Genomic DNA, 15,315 nt, shown 5'->3' with positions numbered 1-15,315 from the left:
TATCATGTGTCTTCAAGACTAGCTCTATGGTATTTCTCCATCTTTCACTCCATCACACCAACATCATCTCTATCATGTGTCTTCAAGACTAGCTCTATGGTATTTCTCCATCTTTCTCCATCTTTCACTCCATCACACCAACATCATCTCTATCATGTGTCTTCAAGACTAGCTCTATGGTATTTCTCCATCTTTCTCCATCTTTCACTCCATCACACCAACATCATCTCTATCATGTGTCTTCAAGACTAGCTCTATGGTATTTCTCCATCTTTCACTCCATCACACCAACATCATCTCTATCATGTGTCTTCAAGACTAGCTCTATGGTATTTCTCCATCTTTCACTCCATCACACCAACATCATCTCTATCATGTGTCTTCAAGACTAGCTCTATGGTATTTCTCCATCTTTCTAAACACATGTCTACAGTCTTCACACCAACATCATCTCTATCATGTGTCTTCAAGACTAGCTCTATGGTATTTCTCCATCTTTCTCCATCTTTCACTCCATCACACCAACATCATCTCTATCATGTTGAGTCTGACTCATTGTATAGAATTCATCCCCATATAGTATGCCCTTAGCTACCAGTATGATATGTTGTGTATGGCTGACTGATTAAACAGTATGATATGCTGTGTATGGCTGACTGATTGTACAGTATGATATGCTGTGTATGGCTGACTGATTGTACAGTATGATATGCTGTGTATGGCTGACTGATTAAACAGTATGATATGCTGTGTATGGCTGACTGATTGTACAGTATGATATGCTGTGTATGGCTGACTGATTAAACAGTATGATATGCTGTGTATGGCTGACTGATTAAACAGTATGATATGCTGTGTATGGCTGACTGATTAAACAGTATGATATGCTGTGTATGGCTGACTGATTGTACAGTATGATATGCTGTGTATGGCTGACTGATTAAACAGTATGATATGCTGTGTAAGGCTGACTGATTAAACAGTATGATATGCTGTGTATGGCTGACTGATTAAACAGTATGCTATGCTGTGTATGGCTGACTGATTAAATGCAGTAAGTGGTTGTCAGCATAGCGCCCATATGTTCTGTAACACAACACTGAGTGAGCATCACCATGTACTTCAGCACCTGTAATATCCCAGCGAGAGACCAAGCTGTTCTCTGTTCTCTCCTCTCTGAGTTCAGACAGTTGTTTATCAATATAAACCCCCCCACAGCTTGCTGTATATAGCCTACCAGCTGCACACAAACATTATTTAGCTCAGGATGAGTCTGTAAGGCAGGGCTCTATCCACCTTATTTTTCCTCTGTGTGTGTGTGTGTGTGTGTGTGTGTGTGTGTGTGTGTGTGTGTGTGTGTGTGTGTGTGTGTGTGTGTGTGTGTGTGTGTGTGTGTGTGTGTGTGTGTGTGTGTGTGTGTGTGTGCGCACGGGGATGTGGGTTAGGATAGAGACTAGGGAGGGGACGTGGCTAGAGTAGGGACGAGGTGCTAGGGCGTGTTTGTGGGGATTAAGGGAATAGGTGAAGGTTTGGCTGTGGTAGAGGGACTCAAGCACCTGGGCTGCAGAGTTAGTTAGTTCCTGCACCTGGGCTGCAGAGTTAGTTAGTTCCTGTACCTGGGCTGCAGTATTAGTTAGTTCCTGCACCTGGGCTGCAGAGTTAGTTAGTTCCTGTACCTGGGCTGCATAGTTAGTTAGTTCCTGCACCTGGGCTGCAGAGGTGGTTAGTTCCTGCACCTGGGCTGCAGAGGTGGTTAGTTCCTGCACCTTAGCTGTAGAGTTAGTTAGTTCCTGCACCTGGGCTGCAGAGTTTGTTAGTTCCTGCACCTTAGCTATAGAGTTAGTTAGTTCCTGCACCTGGGCTGCAGAGTTAGTTAGTTCCCGCACCTGAGCTGCAGAGTTAGTTCCTGCACCTGGGCTACATAGTTAGTTAGTTCCTGCACCTGGACTGCAGTGTTAGTTAGTTCCTGCACCTGGGCTGCAGAGTTAGTTAGTTCCTGCACCTGGGCTGCAGAGTTAGTTAGTTCCTGGATTGCAGAGTTAGTTAGTTCCTGCACCTGAGCTGTAGAGTTAGTTAGTTCCTGCACCTGAGCTGCAGAGTTAGTTAGCTCCTGCACCTGAGCTGCGGAGTTATTTAGTTTCTGCGCCTGAGCTGCAGTGTTAGTTAGTTCCTGCACCTGGGCTGCAGAGTTAGTTAGTTCCTGCACCTTGCCTGGGCTGTGGGTAGGGACAAGGGAATAGGGAGAGGTTGGACTGTTGTAAGATGGCTAGTATACTGATTTAGCGCTTGTGTGGGACTAGGGAGATGAAGAACACGGGACTAGGGAGATGAAGAACACAGGGCTAGCATTAGCTCCCCCGCCTGGACTGCCGATAGGGACTATAGAGTAGACTCTTTATTCTTCAGTATATAGTAAAAGCAATGGACACATGATAATAAATATACACCAAAACAATATATACAACCCTATGTACACAATAAGTCACCTCTAAACCAGTGTTACAGGCTTTGGATTTTCTCTCAATTTTGTTTTCAATTTCCAGGTTGGTTCGCTTTGGTTATGGCGTACTGATTGGAATCATCCTATTTGGTCAGGATAAGTTGCACCTGTTGTCCTCGTTAGTCAGAAGGTATTTAAGTGGCCCAGTGCTTCGGTTGGAAAAAGAGATGGTGGAAGAGCAACACATCTATTTAGAGTGGCTGTGTTAGGATGTTGAACAGGGACTTTATCTTTCTGTTTTCCCTAGTTGGGTTATCCTCACTTTTATTTTCAGTCCCTTTCCGTAGTTGGTTCTTTGAGTTAGTCAGATATCAAATCCAGTGGGTGTCCATGGTGGGGATCTTTTAAGACCCAACTGGAGTTGGCCAGTGCTCAGTAGGCCCCCCATGGATGCATTTCAGTAGCTAATTTAAACCCCCACCTGTTCAGTTTTGGGTTGTCAGTGGCTCTTTTGTTACTTCCCTTTTTATGTTGAGGGTTTGTTTTGGGGGGGACATAAAAATACTTTGATCGGTTTTTGGAATATCTTTACTATTTATATTTTTGACAACTTTTACTCCATTACATTCCTAAAGAAAATAATATACTTTTTACTCACATATATTTTCCCTGACACCTAAAAGTACTTGTTACAATTCGAAGGCTCAGGCAGGGCAGGAATATGATCCAGTTCACACATCTATCGATATTACATAATGTCTTCCGCACTGACTCTTATCTGGCGGACTCACTAAACACAAATAATGTGTTTGTAAATTATGTCTGAGTGTTGGCGTGTGCCTATGTCTGTCATAAATTAATAAAAACAAGAATGGTGCCATTTGGTTTGCATAATGTGAGGAATTTGATGTATAGTAAATACTTTGACATTTTACTTGGCAGAAAGAGGTAGAGGTGGGGATGGAGGTAGAACAAGAACAAGGAGAGTAATCTCTGATGAAATGCAGGCGACTGTGGTGGACAATGTGGTCAAGCATGGTTTGACCTTGAGAGAGGCTGGACAGAGAGTGCTGCCCAATCTGAGCTGCTTCACCGTAGCATCCATCATCCGGACCTTCCAAAATGAGAATAGGTTTGTACTGCAGACATTGGGCCGCTCTACTACTTGACAGTAGTTTAACATAAAGCACAGTAAAGACTGTAGATTCCAATATGTACTGTAAGGAAAAAACAAAGTAAATGTTTAATTTATTACTGTATGAAGTTGGGAGCTATACTACTTGTTACATGTTTATCTTGTATACCGTATTACTGTAGTGTTTACTGAACTGTAGGTTATCTTGTATACCGTATTACTGTAGTGTTTACTGAACTGTAGGTTATCTTGTATACCGTATTACTGTAGTGTTTACTGAACTGTAGGTTATCTTGTATACCGTATTACTGTAGTGTTTACTGAACTGTAGGTTATCTTGTATACCGTATTACTGTAGTGTTTACTGAACTGTAGGTTATCTTGTATACCGTATTACTGTAGTGTTTACTGAACTGTAGGTTATCTTGTTTTTGTAGAACTGAAAGAAGACCACCACGTACATTACCAGTCAAAAGTTTGGACACACATACTCATTCCAGGGTTTTAATTTATTTGTTATATTTTCTACATTGTAGAATAATAGTGAAGACATCAAAACTATGAAATAACACATATAGAATCATATAGTAACCAAAACAGCGTTAAACAAATCAAAATATATTTTATATTTGAGATTGTTCAAAGTATCCACCCTTTGCCTTGATAGCTTTGCATACTCTTGGCATTCTCTCAACCAGCTTCATGAGGTAGTCACGTGGAATGGATTTCAATGAACAGATGTGCCTTGTTAAAAGTACATTTGTGGATTTTTTTTCCTTCTTTATGTGTTTGAGCCAATCACTTGTGTTGTGACAAGGTAGGGTTGGTATTTTTCTTTATTTTGTTAAAGACCAAGTCTTAACGATTTGCGCTGAGAGTCTGGAAGCAAGTTCAGGGAGTGAGTGTTTTAAAATAAATGGAACATAATACAAAACAAGAAACACTAACAGCACATAGACATGAAACTAAAACAGAAACAATTACGCCTGGGGAATGAACAGAGTGACATATATAGGGAAGGTAATCAGGGAAGTGATGGAGTCCAGGTGAGTCTGATGATGCTCAGGTGTGCGTAACGATGGTGACAGATGTGCGCCATATTGAGCAACCTGGTGACCTAGAGGCCGGAGTGGGAGCACACGTGACAAAGTCCAATTTATGGAAAGAACAGCTCAAATAAGCAAAGAGAAATGACAGTCCATCAATACTTTAAGACATGAAGGTCAGTCATTCCGGAAAATTTCAAGAACTTTGAAAGTTTCTTCAAAGTGCAGTCGCAAAAACCATCAAGTGCTATGATGAAGCTGGCTCTCATGAGGACCGCCACATGAAAGGAAGACCCAAAGTTACATCTGCTGCAGAGGGTAACTTCATTAGAGTTAACATCCTCAGAAATTGCAGCCCAAATAAATGCTTCAGAGTTCAAGTAACAGACACATCTGTTTGCTGGTGACACTGTCAGTGATTTATTTAGAATTCAAGGCACACTCACCCAGCATGGCTACCACTGTATTCTGCAGCGACACGTCATCCCGCCTGGTTTGCGCTTAGTGGGACTATCATTTGTTTTCAACACGACAATGACCCAAAACTGTGTAGGGCTATTTGACTAAGAAGGAGAGTGATGGAGTGCTGCATCAGATGACCTGGCCTCCAGGAGACACTGACGTCATCAGAGTGCGACGTATGTTTGTTGTTGTTGAACGCTGTCGAACGCCGAAACTGAAACCTGTTGAATGCTGAAACCTGAACTATAGACCTCGGTTTAAAAGCGGACCGTGTTTTTATATAGTTTTATTTTATTTTGCATCCTGCGGCTCTGTTGGGATAAATTACTGTGAGCGCTGCTATCTGTCCTGTGATCCTGCCAGATTCCATATAGGGGGAGAGACGCGAAAGCTCAGCTAGCCAAGCTGGCTCGGCGGTCTCAGATGGAGGCCGCTATTGAACATTTCCAACGTTGCAGGAGCTGCGTTTACTTTTCTTTGATCCGGAACAATGTGGACCGCGTTGACTTTCAATGTAGAAACTGCTTGCTTGCGGAAGACTACAGGAGCGAAGTAGTTACTCATAGCAAGCAGGTAGTAAACATACCTACGCTACTGGGGAACCCATGCCCACCTACTTTTTCTTCCACCCCAGTAGCCGGACGCCGCTCTGGTCTGGTTCCCTGGAGAACGGAGCTGATCTCGACCCAACCAACCAGCCATGGAGGTACGTCACTCGCCATGGAAGTCCAAGAAGGCGTCCTCTGGCAACGGGAGTCTCCATGGAGATGTTGAGCCCTGAACTGACACAGACCAGAAACAGCTTTTCCGCCCTTGATCCAGAGGTTCCGTTGCCTTCGTCCGTGGTGGCTTCCCAATCAAGATCGGATCCAGAGGTATCTGTGTCTTCGGCCTCGACTCTGTTTCCCTCTCCGGTAGCTTCTACCTCAGGTTCAGATCCTCGGAGCTCCCAGCCTCAACAGACCATGAGGCTGCCTGAGAGACCGGCCCATTCAGCATCACCAGCTGTCATCATAGGCAGCTCTATGGTGAGAAATATCTCGGTCCCCAAGGCTAAAACCCTGTGCGGTCCTCCTTGAATCGACAAAACTGTTGCAACCTCTATTGCGAGCCTATTCAACCTCTCTTTTGTGGAAAGCTGCCGCGGTCACCCCCCTCTTAAAAGGGGGAGACACTCTAGATCCAAACTGTTATAGACCTACAGTTGAAGTTGGAAGTTTACATATACTTAGGTTGGAGTCATTAAAACTTGTTTTTCAACCACTCCACAAATGTCTTGTTAACAAATTATAGTTTTGGCAAGTCGGTTAGAATATCTACTTTGTGCATGACACAAGTAATTTTTTCCAACAATTGTTTACAGACATATTATTTCACTTATAATTCACTGTATCACAATTCCAGTGGGTCAGAAGTTTACATACACTAAGTTGACTGTGCCTTTAAACAGCTTGGAAAATTCCAGAAAATTATGTCATGGCTTTAGAAGCTTCTGATAGGCTAATTGACATTGTTTGAGTCAATTGGAGGTGTACCTGTGGATGGGTTTCAAGGTCTATCTTCAAACTAAGTGACTCTTTGCTTGACATTGTGGGAAAATCTAAAAAAATCAGCAAAGATCTCAGGAAAAATATTGTAGACCTCCACAAGTCTGGTTCATCCTTGGGAGCACTTTCCAAATGCCTGAAGGTACCACGTTCATCTGTACAAACAATTGTACACAAGTATAAACACCATGGGACCACGCAGCCATCATACCGCTCAGGAATGTGACGCGTTCTGTCTCCTAGAGATGACCATAATTTGGTGGAAACAGTGCAAATCAAGAACAACAGAAAAGGACCTTGTGAAGATGCTGGAGGAAACAGGTACAAAACTATCCACAGTAAAATGAGTCCTACATCGACATAACCTGAAAGGCAAATCAGCAAGGAAGAAGCTACTGCTCCAAAACCGCCATAAAAAAGCCAGACTACGGTTTGCAACTGCACATGGGGACCAAGATTGTACTTTTTGGAGAAATTTCCTCTGGTCCGATGAGGAAAAATAGAACTGTTTGGCCATAATGACCATCGTTATGTTTGGAGGAAAAAGGGGGGAGCTTGCAAGCTGAAGAACACCATCCCAACCGTGAAGCACGGGGGTGGCAGCATCATGTTGTGGGGGTGCTTTGCTGCAGGAGGGACTGGTGCACTTCACAAAATAGATCCTAACTGACCTAAGACAGGGAATTTTTACTTTTATTAAATGTCAGGAATTATGAAAAACTGAGTTTAAATGTATTTGGCTAAGGTGTATGTAAACTTCTGACTTCAACTGTGTATCCATCCTGCCCTGCCTTTCTAAAATCTTCAAAAGCCAAGTTAACAAACTGATCACCGACCATTTTGAATCTGACCGTACCTTCTCCCCTATGCAATCTGGTTTCCGAGCTGATCATGGGTGTACCTCAGCCACGCTCAAGGTCCTAAACGATATAATAATCGCCATAGATAAAAGACAGTACTGTGCAGCCTTCTTCATCGATCTGGCGAAGGCTTTCGACTCTGTCAATCACTGCATTCTTATCAGCAGACTCAATAGCCTTGGCTTCTCAAATGACTGCCTCGCCTGGTTCACCAACTACTTCTCTGATAGAGTTCAGTGTGGTGTCAAATCGGCGGGCCTGTTGTCCGGACCTCTGGCAGTCTCTATGGGGGTGCCACAGGGTTCAAATCTCAGGCTGACTCTTTTCTCTGTATACAGTGGGGCAAAAAGTATTTAGTCAGCCACCAATTGTGCAAGTTCTTCCACTTAAAAAGATGAGAGAGGCCTGTAATTTTCATCATAGGTACACTTCAACTATGACAGAAAAAATGAGAAGGAAAAATATCCAGGAAATCACATTGTAGGATTTTTAATGAATTTATTTGCAAATTATGGTGGAAAATAAGTATTGGTGTCTTATATCTCCCTCTCTAACTTTAAGCATCAGCTGTCAGAGCAGTTTACCGATCACTGTATCTGTACACAGCCAAAAAATACATTATAAAAGGGTGGCTACTTTGAAGAATCTCAAATATAAAATATATTTTGATTTGTTTAACAATACGGTCACCACAACAGCCCTAATCATTGGTCAACGTGCCATCATTGAAATACCTGGCCAGAGCGGGAGAAATGTCACCATATGCGCAGCTACGGTATGAGTCACAATGGGGTCGTCCACCTCCATGCCACCCTTGGACCATACAACACTACCCATCTCCTTCATTTCCTGAACACCTCCATGCCACCCTTGGACCATACAGCACTACCCATCTCCTTAATTTCCTGAACACCTCCATGCCAGCCTTGGACCATACAACACTACCCATCTCCTTCATTTCCTGAACACCTCCATGCCACCCTTGGACCATACAACACTGCCCATCTCCTTCATTTCCTGAACACCTCCATGCCACCCTTGGACCATACAGCACTACCCATCTCCTTCATTTCCTGAACACCTTCATGCCACCCTTGGACCATACAACACTGCCCATCTCCTTCATTTCCTGAACACCTCCATGCCACCCTTGGACCATACAGCACTACCCATCTCCTTCATTTCCTGAACACCTCCATGCCACCCTTGGACCATACAGCACTACCCATCTCCTTCATTTCCTGAACACCTCCATGCCAGCCTTGGACCATACAGCACTACCCATCTCCTTCATTTCCTGAACACCTCCATGCCACCCTTGGACCATACAGCACTGCCCATCTCCTTCATTTCCTGAACTCCTTACATGCCACCCTTGGACCATACAGCACTGCCCATCTCCTTCATTTCCTGAACACCTCCATGCCACCCTTGGACCATACAACACTGCCCATCTCCTTCATTTCCTGAACTCCTTACATGACAAGCTTTTTCAACCAGAGCAGAGAGGGCCAGGTGATCCTGAGCAGCAAATGTATGTTCTCAACCCCATTGAGAAGTTGTTTTCAGCATGGCTGTGGAAGGTGTATGATCGCAAACCCCATGAATGTATGGCCCTTCTCCAGTCAATGGAGGAGGCCTGTGGTGACATTCCAGCAGAGTCCGGTCAGTGATGGATGCGTCATTCCAGAAGATATTTCCCCGCTGTCTGGCAAAGGAGAATATCGCCTGTGATGTTGAGGAACATCTGTGACCGGACCAAAACAATAGACATGATTGATTTTGTTTTCACAATGGAGTATTTGTTTCTTGATTTTACAGTTTCTTTATCTATTCCATACAATTCATCTAACATAAAGTACAGTAGTACAAGTAGGCCTATTTCTCATCCTTTGCCGATGCAAAATATATTTACTGTATGTTTGCATTTTTACTGTATGTGTGCTTTCAATATTCTGTTTGACATGTATGGAGTCATGTTGAAATACAAACTACAATTTTAGCATTTGTGTTCCTTTCACAAACAAACAATATACAGTGAAACAACAAAAGTCTTTACACTGAAATAGGTTCTGAAAGTAGCGTTTGGAATATGTCACAATAGTGTGATCTCGGTTATCACTAAGTTAGAGATGTCTGTGGGGTTTGGGGAACTGTTTTGTGTTTTGAGTACCCGAGAGCTAGTTTCAGCAGACGTGTTAATAATTGGGAAAAACTAAGGTATCTTTACTTTTACTCAATTATGACAATTGAGTACTTTTTCCACCTCTGATGGGGGCTTAATCTTGAGTCACAGATTTGTTGTAGTCGTTCAAAATCACTGACAACCAGAGGAAAGTTAAACTCACAGGGTAAAACAAAAGGCCATGGACTTTGAGTTTGAAGAAAAACCCACTTGGCCTCCCGAGTGGTGCAGCAGTCTAAGGAACTTGCAGTTCTAGAGTCGTCACTACAGACCCAGGTTCGATCCCAGGCTGTATCACAACCACCGTGATCGGGAGTCCCATAGAGTTGCGCACAATTGGCCCAGGCGTCATCCGGGTTAGAGGAGGGTTTGGCCGGGGGGCTCAAGCGACTCCTTGTGGCGTGCCGGGCGCCTGCAGGCTGACCATGGTCGTCAGTTCTCCGACACGTTGGTACGGCTGGCTTCCAAGTTAAGCGGGTGGGTGTTAAGAAGTGCGGTTTGGCGGGACGCATGACCCGACCTTCGCCTCCCAAGCCCATTGGGGATTTGCAGCGATGAGACAAGATTGAGAAAATGGGAAGAGAAAAAAAACACTTGGGAAGTACTTCTAGACCAATATACCAATTAGTGATGGGGGGGGGGGTTGATAGTTACATAGCTGGATATTATTTTTGACGATACAGTATATTGTCTCATTTTGACAATATTGTAATTAGTTTTTTCGCTAGTTGTCTGTACCTGCACCAAAACGTATTTTTGATTAGGGAGCCAATTTTTTTTAGCATTTTTATTTCCATGACTGATAAAAACTCATTTTGTCATGGAAAGGTGGCCTTTTATGACAGTGCCACATTGGAAGTCACTGAGCTCTTCAGTAAGGCCAATGTCTGTCTATGGAAATTGCATGGCTGTGTGCTTAATTTTATACACCTGTCTGGAACAGGTGTGGCTGAAATAGCCGAACCCACTAATTTGAAGGGGTGTCCACATACGTTTGTATATATAGATATAGGACAGACACTTCAAAACCTTGTTTCTTCTGATTTATTTTTTGACGGTCTTTTTTGCCATTTACGACTGTGTTATTCAGTACATTTCTCTGGGCTGTGCTGCTTGCACCTTTGCAGCCTATAACAGCTTCCAGCAGGGTTCTGGTGGACTGTATTGGTCCTTTCCCCAAAGCAAGGAGTATTATCCAATTGCGATTAACCATCATGTGTGCTGCCACTCGTTTCCCAGAGGCCATTCCACTGAGGAACATCACGGCTCCTGGTATTGTTAAGCTACTTGTGAAATTATTTTCCATGGTTGGGCTTCCGCAGTTAGTGCAGTCTGACCTAGGTTCAAATGTAATGGCAAAGGTATTCAAGCAAGTGCTACAGCAGTTGAGTGTTAACAGGTGCATATCACACAGAGTCTCAAGGTGCTCTTGAGGGATTTAATCAGACTTTGAAGTCTATGTTGAGTTCTTACTGCTTTGAGTCTGAGAACGACTGGGATGAAGCGGTGCAGCTATTTGCAGCGCGGGAGGTTGTTCGGGAGTCTCGCAGTTTCAGTCCGAATGAGCTCGTGTTTGGACATCATGTCAGAGTTTCAGATTCAGTCTGAAGGAGCTCGTGTTTGGACATCATGTCAGATTTTCAGATTCAGTCTGAAGGAGCTCGTGTTTGGACATCATGTCAGAGTTCCAGATTCAGTCTGAAGGAGCTCGTGTTTGGACATCCTGTCAGAGGCGACTCCGGGATGCTGGCCTTCTAGGCAGAGTTCAAATTTAATGTCAAAGGTGTCTGTGTTCTTTTTCCCATCTTGCTATTTTCTTTTTATTGGCCAGCCTGAGATAAAGCTTTTTCTTTGCCACTCTGCCTAGAAGGCCAGCATCCCAGAGTCGCCTCTTCACTGTTGACATTGAGACTGGTGTTTTGCATGTAAAATTTACATGGCGTCTGTTTCTCAAACTAGACACTCTAATGTACTTGTCCTCTTGCTCAGTTGTGCACTGGGGCCTCCCACTCGTCTTTCTATTCTGGTTGAGCCAGTTGGCACTGTTCTGTGAAGGGAGTAGTACACAGCGTTGTATGAGATCTTCAGTTTCTTGGCAATTTCTCGCATGGAATAGCCTTCATTTCTCAGAACAAGAATAGACTGATGAGTTTCAGAAGAAAGTTCTTTGTTTCTGGCCATTTTGAGCCTGTAATCGAACCCACAAATGCTGATGCTCCAGATACTCAACTAGTCTAAAGAAGGCCAGTTTTATTGCTTCTTTAATCAGAACAGTTTTCAGCTGTGCTAGCATAATTGCAAAAGGATTTTCTAATGATCAATTAACCTTTTAAAATGATTAACTTGGATTAACTAACACAACATGCATTTGGAACGCAGGAGTGATGGTTGCTGATAATGGGTCTCTGTACGTTTATGTAGATATTCCATTAAAAATCACAATAGTCATTTACAACATTAACAATGTTTACATTGTATTTCGGATCAATTTGATGTTAATTTAATGGACAAAAAAAAAAAAAATCTTTCAAAAACAAGGACATTTCTAAGTGATCCCAAACGTTTGAACGGTAGTGTGTGTGTATATATACACTGCTCAAAAAAATAAAGGGAACACTTAAACAACAGAATGTAACTCCAAGTCAATCACACTTCTGTGAAATCAAACTGTCCACTTAGGAAGCAAAACTGATTGACAATAAATTTTACATGCTGTTGTGCAAATGGAATAGACATCAGGTGGAAATGATAGGCAATTAGCAAGACACCCCCAATAAAGGAGTGGTTCTGCAAGTGGTGACCACAAAGCACTTCTCAGTTCCTATGCTTCCTGGCTGATGTTTTGGTCACGTTTGAATGCTGGCGGTGATTTCACTCTAGTGGTAGCATGAGACGGAGTCTACAACCCACACAAGTGGCTCAGGTAGTGCAGCTCATCCAGGATGGCACATCAATGCGAGCTGTGGCAAGAAGGTTTGCTGTGTCTGTCAGCGTAGTGTCCAGAGCATGGAGGCGCAACCAGGAGACAGGCCAGTACATCAGGAGACGTGGAGGAGGCCGTAGGAGGGCAACAACCCAGCAGCAGGACCACTACCTCCGCCTTTGTGCAAGGAGGAGCACTGCCAAAGCCCTGGAAAATGACCTCCAGCAGGCCACAAATGTGCATGTGTCTGCTCAAACGGTCAGAAACAGACTACATGGGGGTGGTAGGAGGGCCCGACGTCCACCGTGCAGGACGTTTGGCATTTGCCAGAGAACACCAAGATTGGCAAATTCGCCACTGGCGCCCTGTGCTCTTCACAGATGAAAGCAGGTTCACACTGAGCACATGTGACAGACGTGACAGAGTCTGGAGACGCCGTGGAGAATGTTCTGCTGCCTGCAACATCCTCCAGCATGACCGGTTTGGCGGTGGGTCAGTCATGGTGTGGGGTGGCATTTCTTTGGGGGGCCACACAGCCCTCCATGAGCACATCTGGGACATCATGTCTCGTTCCATGCACCACAGACTGTCCAGGAGTTGGCGGATGTGGAGGCCACACACACTACTGAGCCTCATTTTGACTTGTTTTAAGGACATTACATCAAAGTTGGATCAGCCTGTAGTGTCTTTTTCCACTATATATATATATATATATATATATAACCCTAACTACACAATAAGTCACCTCTAAACCAGTGTTACAGGCTTCGGTTTTTCTCTCAATTTTGTTTTTTATTTCCAGATTGGCTCTCTTTGGGTGTGGAGCACTGATTGGAATCCTCCTCATTGGTCAGGATGTATTGCACCTGTTGTCCTCGTTAATCAGAAGGTGTTTCATCTGTGCTGGCACAGCTTATATTTAAGGGCTGCTGGCCCAGTGCTTCGTTGGGAAAAAGAGATGTTGGAAAGAGCTACACCTCTGTTAAGGTCTTCCGCTTTAGGTTGTTGAACAGGGACTTAACCTTTGTGTTTGGCCCCCCATGGATGCATTTCAGTAGCTAATTTAAAACCCCACCTGTTTCGTTTTGGGTTGTCAGTTGCTCATTTGTTACTTCCCTTTTTCATTTGAGCGCCGATTTTTGGTGAGGGAGGGAATGAACAGACCCACTGGGCACAAACTGGTTGAATCAACGTTGTTTCCATGTCATTTCAACAAAATAATTCCATGTGATGACTTTGAATCAACGTGGAAAACTGATTGGATTTGCAAAAAGGGAATTTCACATTTCTTTCACCCAACTTTTAACATAAATCCAATGACAAGGAGATTTTTTTTGATGATTTCATGTTGAATTCACATTAGTTGACCAATTGTAAATCCAAACTAGCCGTTGAAATGACGTCTGTGCCTAGTGGGGAGGAGCTGTGCTGTGTTGACATTCCAGGATTCTAGGTCCGTCTGCCTGTCTGCCCAATCACATGGTCACATCTCTCATGTTTATATCCAGGAAGAGCCCTGCCTTACACACACATTTACTCTACATCCTTACACACATATTCTATAATAAACAGCAGAATGCAAGTGTGCTTGTGTGTGTGTGTTTGATTGGTAGAGATACTAGCAGGAGGTTGGCTGATAATGAAGTAATAGAGATGAAAAAGCTTCTCAACAGTACCTGGCAACACACACAAACATCCCTCCATTCTCCCTTTCTCTCCCTTTATTCTTCCATTCTCCTCTGCATGCAGCTCCATGTCCCGCAATAAAGGATTCCTTTTGAGGTGCAACAGATCCTTGAACAAAGCCTAGCCTCCGTCCATTGTAGCTCTGAGATTTGAGAGGGCTAGCAGTAGCTATGAGGGGTCATCCTCCTTCTCCCTTGCTTTTAAAGGGGAGAGGGGACCCTGCCACAATGTCAGAGATCACTGGCCCTCCATTGTGGCTCAAACATCTCACGCTGCCACCCTGCCACTGCTGAAGACAGCCAGGCAGGAGTCCTCTGAATGAAGCATTCAGGGAGCCACTGTGGATTCTAAGTCAGATGGCAGTTGCTGGGAGATAGCCCTGGTTTATATCGTGGTCCCTGGTCTCTGGGATCAAGACCTCATTTTCTCTTGTCAGAGATGAAAGCAAAGTCTGCTGCCTCTTTCTTTCTCTGTCTATCCCTCTCTATGTAACTGGAACTGCCTAGTCTCAGAGAGGAGGGGAAGGCAGTTTGGGGAGTGTACCTCCCCAGAAGCCCACACTCTGTTCCAGTCATGGTAATAGATGAGGGCACTGCCTGAAAGTCAAATGACTCCCCCAGCGAAGCAGGGAAGGAAGGAAAGAAGGCAGCATCAGGCGACACCACCCATCTGGAAAATAAACCTGATCAGAGATGACAGAAGGAACAAACACTGTTTGTCTTTACTGTGGCTGTTGCTGGGAGGGAAAGAGGGAGGGAGAGAGAGGGGGAGATAGGGGGAAGGAGAGAGAGAGGATAGGTAGGTTGGTTGGTTGGGAGAGAGGGACATAGAGAGGTAGAGAGAGAGTGAAAGATGGAGATACAGAGATGGAGGGAGACATGGAGAGTGCCCACAGCCATGCATATGTTGCACATTAACTTGGAAAAGAAAAGTTCCAGCAACGACCGGCTTTATCCACATCATCTCTTTAAGTGCTTTAGTGCTTACAAGGCATCTCTCCTCCTCTCCCCTCTCCACTCCTGTCCTCTCCA

General features: G+C 44.1%; 1 protein-coding gene across 2 annotated transcripts in view; it reads left to right on the top strand.

The window, feature by feature from the left end:
• LOC115138729 (alpha-(1,6)-fucosyltransferase-like) overlaps nucleotides 1-15,315 on the top strand; it is a 177,964-nt gene that overhangs the window by 84,577 nt on the left and 78,072 nt on the right. The window lies entirely within an intron of this gene.

Source organism: Oncorhynchus nerka, linkage group LG12, assembly GCF_034236695.1.
Source record: "Oncorhynchus nerka isolate Pitt River linkage group LG12, Oner_Uvic_2.0, whole genome shotgun sequence".
Classification (NCBI taxonomy): domain Eukaryota; kingdom Metazoa; phylum Chordata; class Actinopteri; order Salmoniformes; family Salmonidae; genus Oncorhynchus; species Oncorhynchus nerka.
Note: the sequence above shows the minus strand (reverse complement) of the source record. Positions and strands in the feature narration are given on the sequence as shown.